Here is a 5,526-nt window from a genome sequence, read left to right on the forward strand (position 1 = left end):
AAGAGAAAAGGGCATTCAGTGTGTGTTTTGCAGTGAGCCGATATTGAGGCAGTGGGCACCCCTAACAGTGAGAGTGGCCCCACTAAGCTTCTTTCCTGGAAAGTACACGCCACATCTCAGCATCAAGCTGCCAGATCTCTGAGCCATGTCTATGAGCCTCTGTGCTTTATCTTGATTTATTTTCTGCATGTCTTCACAAGATGTGTCCTAAGGTATCAGAAAAGCCTAAGAGAGGCAATCTGGGGGTTTTGGGAATACTCAGTTTTTTCACGTAAATGAACAGTAATTGCTTCTTCACTTTATGCCATTTTGGCTTATGAAGGTGTTCATAGGAACGCTCTGCTCTCAGTGGGGGATATGTATATCGAGATCTGTGTTGGCAATGATGACTGAGGAAGGAAACATGACGCCCACTTGTAGTGCAGGTTCAAAGGCAAGTCCCAGCCCTTAAGTTTCCCACCAATGGTAATCTGTAACTTACTGTCCAAATGGCTCCATGCTGAAGAGTGTGAGCTCTGGAATCAGCCTACTTAGGTTCAAATCCCAGTTCCATTCCTTTGTATCTGAGATCTTGGCCCAATGGCTTAGCCTCATGCTAAGCCTTTATGCTTCAGTCTCCTTGCAAACGGTAGCATCTTCATGAATTCCATAAAGCAGAGGTCAGCAAATTATGCTTGTGTGCAACCTGTAACCTATTTCTGTAAATAAAGTTTTATTAGAACATGGCCAAATACATTCGTTGACACTTTGGCTTTCAGAACTGAAAAGTACGACAGAGATGTTAGGATTATGGCTCACAAAGTCTGAAAATAGTTTACTGTCTGGTCACTCACAGAAAAAGTTTACCAGCCCCTCACCTAAAGGAAGTAAGATAAAGCATACAAATTTGTATCCTGCTTCCTGGCACAACACAAATACCCAGTGGATATTAATGACTAGCTTTTTCTGTTGCCCAAAATGCAGGAGTCATTCACTAACGGCCTAAAATATTCAGTGAGTAATTACAAACACTGTGAATCCAAATGAATTTCTGAGATGTTTGGAAAGTCAGCCTAATATTTCTGTATGCTGTCATTTCCTTAGGATTTAGTTATCTCAGTAAGTCATTCATTCACTGATTTATTGTGTTCCGATTGTATTCACCTATCTGTTATATCTAATAGGTCAGTGGGCCAGTAATCCATGGGCATCTGCCTGATTAATATTCATGTGGGGAGGTGAACAGAGAATATTCAGCACCTGGGAGAGACAGATATTGAAGTCAATGTCAGGGTTTGTGCTGGGGTCCTTGGATCTGTATCTGAGTCCTTTCCAGAGAAAAAATGTTGTCACACGATAGTGTGAGAGAGTGGGGCAGGCTCATCTCTGCTATGTATCCATCCCATGGACAAAGTAGGAAGTAAAATGGAGAGAAGGGTAGAAGGGCATTCCTTACCACCTTGGCTGCAGCTTGTTGTATGGGACTGTAGTCTTAGAGGCATCAGGAGCTGGTACCCTAGGACCATTGTTAATGCTCTCTGTCACTCGCATGGGCTTCATGTGTGGTGCGGAGGGTTCAGAAGAACTCCAGCAGACAGTAACCTGGTGGCTTAGAATGGAGAAACCTAAGAACTTAAGAAACCCTGGAAATGCCCATAAGTAGTTTGGTGAAATTTTGAGGACAGAGGTTCTTGCCCTAAACATGTGGGTAGAAACTCATGGAACTGAAGTTACCAACATTAATCAAGTTCATTTTCATATGCACAAGTTGGTAAGACCTAAGGAAACTCCATTGCATGCTTAGGACAGAAACATGACTGAGGACCCACTCCATTTTACCCACTGAAACCTTGGTTCAAAATGATTTAAAGACCCCGGTAAATGCTGGAAAGCCAGACATAGCTAGCTCCTCTTTGCCACATTTACAGGTTAAAGAACTAGAAGGAAACTTTGACTCATGTTGTCCAACCTCCCAGTTCTACAGACAAGAAAACTCAGAGGAAGTAACGTGTTAATTAATGGTAGAGCCAGGACCACGCACTAGTTAGAGTCTTGTTCTGAGATGAGAAAGGAACTGCATTGGAGGTGGTCCAAGAATTGGTCAGGTAGAGTGTTATGCTGCCCAAGAGTAGTGCCAAGCAGGCCCATTTCTACCGTTTGTGGAGACGAGGCCAAGAGTAGAAATGAAGGCCCACACAGTATTTATCTACAAATATGTTGTAAATCAAGCTAGAAGATGGTGAAATAAAATGTTTTAGCCTCCTATCTTGACAAATAGACTTCCATAAGATTCTGGAGATCCTGGTTCAAATTAGAATTCTCAGACCACCTGACCCCATAGACTCCTCACCTTATGTAGTAGGGTACCATTTGAAGAGGGCCAAAATAGGACTCTGAGACGAGATTTCCAGGTTGGGGTCTGTCTTGCCGTGTTGTAAGCAGGGTACTGGTGTCCAGTGTGGTGGCAGAAATTTATAATCAGGACAAGTGGAAACCACACACAAAAAAAAAATTTCCTAAAGCTCATGCCAGTGAGCTATAGCCCTGTGTTCCCTAAATACACCCTAGCTACTCACCCCCCTTTCATTTCCTGAGTCCAGCTGAGCTAAAATGGAAGCAACAACTATTACAAAACATTTCAACTAATAGAGGTTCACTCTGGTAGGCAGGGGGTAATCTTCGGGAACATCTACTTTGCAGGGAAGCAGAGAATTTTGGAACCATATTGGGATAAATAATATGGGGTCCTGTAGACAGAAACCAATTAAATTGAACCCCAGGTTGAGACTTCTCTAGTTGTCGTCTCTATGTAATAATCTCTATTCCAAGGCTCTCAGGGCCACCTGAGCCTCTTTGGTCTCATTCAAACTTAGAGAAAGAAAAACCTCCCTTTTATTTCAACTAGAAGAAGGGAAAGTAAATTCTTTCTGTTCATTTTCATAGACCTTTGACCCATACACAGACTGCTTCTTTGGATGGTTTGGTAATCTTCCGTACTGAACATTTGGTGACATTCCATAGGCTTTTAGCAACAGGAGTACTGAACCAGTTTATCTCAAAAACACCTCTTGTCCTAATTTCATCATTATTTCAGCCACCCCGTCATTCTGACTTCATTTCAAGTGTCCTCACTACTTATTTCTGTATCCATATAGAGGCAGGGTTCAATTTTCTGACATTTTCAAAGTGCTTTTGCTTAAAATGGGAGCCAATTACATTCACAGCAGAAGAAAATTATGGGCTTACGTACTTTATATTTTCAACAATACATCTTCAAGAGTGTTTCTATTGATCAACTGAGGAATTAGGACACTCAAGACCTTAAGGCAGGTCAAGCATCTTCTAAGATGGTTTATCATGAAATTATTCAAAAACCACTTCACAAAGTCTTAGAAGTGACCTGGGAATCAGAAAGGTTTCTTTAACTAGTTAATATTAACTACTAAGGAAAGGAAAATGCATAGTTATTTAAGAAATGTAAACAATGAAACTGCATAGACTAGTCTACTGTGGTCTTATTTTATTTTGTAATTCATCAAAATCCACAAATATTTCTTGAGAACCCTTTAAGTCCTTGATGCAGATCAATAGTATCTTGATTTTCAAGGACAATGACTAATCGATACAAAATTGGCAACCAGCATGAGAAAAATAAAAACAATTACTGATGGCTAATGTGACCGTATTTCTTAGTTGTTAGTTCCAAGGCATGTGTTTTTGCTTGGTTCACCTGTTTACGAATTTTGAATTATGTCTAGAATGTCATCAGTGCTTTTAAGGGACACCTATTGAAGTTGGGTTACACTATCTTCATTACACAACTTGTCTTAAAAAAAAAAAAAAACAACTACAAAACACCAGAGTACCTGGGTGGCTCAGTCATTAAGCCTCTGCCTTCTACTGGGGTCATGATCCCAGGGTCCTGGGATCAAGCCTTGCATCAGGCTCCCTGCTCCACAGGAAGTCTGCTTCTCCCTCTCCCACTCCCTCTGCTTGTGCTCCCTCTCTCACTGTGTCTCTCTCTGTCAAATAAATAAATAAAATCTTAAAATAAAAAGAGATTAAAAAAAAAAACAAAACCACACAAACTACCTGACATTCCTGCCTTCAAGGGGATTTTAGTACAGATGAAAGGAAATAAAAATAAAAATATATAAATAATATATAAATATATAAAATTTTAAAGAAATATTATGTATATATTTGTATATGTATATGTGGATATGTATACATAGATAGATAGATAGATAGATAAACAGTTAGATAGATATAGCCACCCAGAGGAAGTACTCTAGGAAGACAGCAGCCTGAGCACATGATTTTTACTCCTGTTTCCCTCAGCTTCCTGTGGGGGTGAATCAATGAATAAGTTAAAGCTAATGTATATGTGTGTCTTTGGGTTGGAGAGTTTGGGGGATGGTATAGAGAAGACCATGTTGCACTGTTGCACTGAACCTGGAGGGGATCCTACACATCTAGGATCTTCAGGCTTCCCAGATGACCTTGCAGAAATCAGATTAGGAGATGGGACCCTCTCTCCAGCATGATTTCAATCACAAGGAGGGAGGAGACCCTTCTCTCTGATCTAATCTGGAGGTGGGATTAGATTTAGATTAGGTGGGATTAGATTTTTTGTTTGTTTGTTTTAAATCCGATAAATTGGAATGATTCATCATCAGGACAGCAACTGGGGACTGGTCATGGACAGGGGAGTGGAGGAAGGGCAGGGGGCAAGGCTCTTGTTGGGCATGCGGACATGATACCCAGGGCCCTGGCCACACTGGCAATGGGAAGGAAGGGGCAGGGCTGGGGCAGGGAGACAGTAGGTGCATCAGGGGTGGGTAGGGTGGTCGGATAGAGCTGTCTGGCTCTCACTTCTTGTTTTTGAGCTGATTGGCCAGCCAGTCCAGGCCTTCGTACAACCTGTCCCCGCTGGTGGCACAGGTGGCCTGAATGTACCAGTTGGCGGTGACGCAGGGAATGCAGGTCCAACTTGTCTGTGATCTCAGCAGCGTTCATAGCATTAGGCAAATCCTGTTTATTTTCAAAGACAAGGAGTACTGCATCCCGGAGCTCATCCTCCACCAGCATCCGCATCAGCTCCTCCCGGGCCTCATTTACTCGCTCCCGGTCATTACTGTCGACCACAAATATTAAGCCTTGGGTGTTCTGGAAGTAGTGTCTCCAGAGAGGTCGAATCTTGTACTGGCCACCCACATTCCCAGGTGGGAATCTGAGTGGAATCAGCCCTTCTTTCCTGCTCGCCAAGGAGTCCTTGTGTGGGGAATCTGCTGATTCCATGGATGCTGCCATTGCTGAGGGGTACTGCTGTTTTGAGCTGCTTCCCATCCAGTGGGCCAAAAACAACAGCCACGCAAAGGTCACATGTGGAGAAGACTAAAATAATAGAGTCCTCAGCATCAATCAGCCCTGCTGTTTCATCAGTGGTTTAACATGAAAAGCTTCTGAACCTCATTCGTCTGCAAAGCCAGCATGGCCTAACAGTCTTCACCAACCCTACCTGCAAAGGTTTTTGGAATGATTTCT

General features: G+C 42.5%; 1 pseudogene; it reads right to left on the reverse strand.

Moving 5' to 3' along the window:
* Positions 1-4,618: 4,618 nt before the first annotated feature.
* Positions 4,619-5,292, reverse strand: LOC122896664 (annotated as a pseudogene).
* Positions 5,293-5,526: the final 234 nt, after the last annotated feature.

This window comes from Neovison vison, chromosome X, assembly GCF_020171115.1.
Source record: "Neovison vison isolate M4711 chromosome X, ASM_NN_V1, whole genome shotgun sequence".
Lineage (NCBI taxonomy): Eukaryota > Metazoa > Chordata > Mammalia > Carnivora > Mustelidae > Neogale > Neogale vison.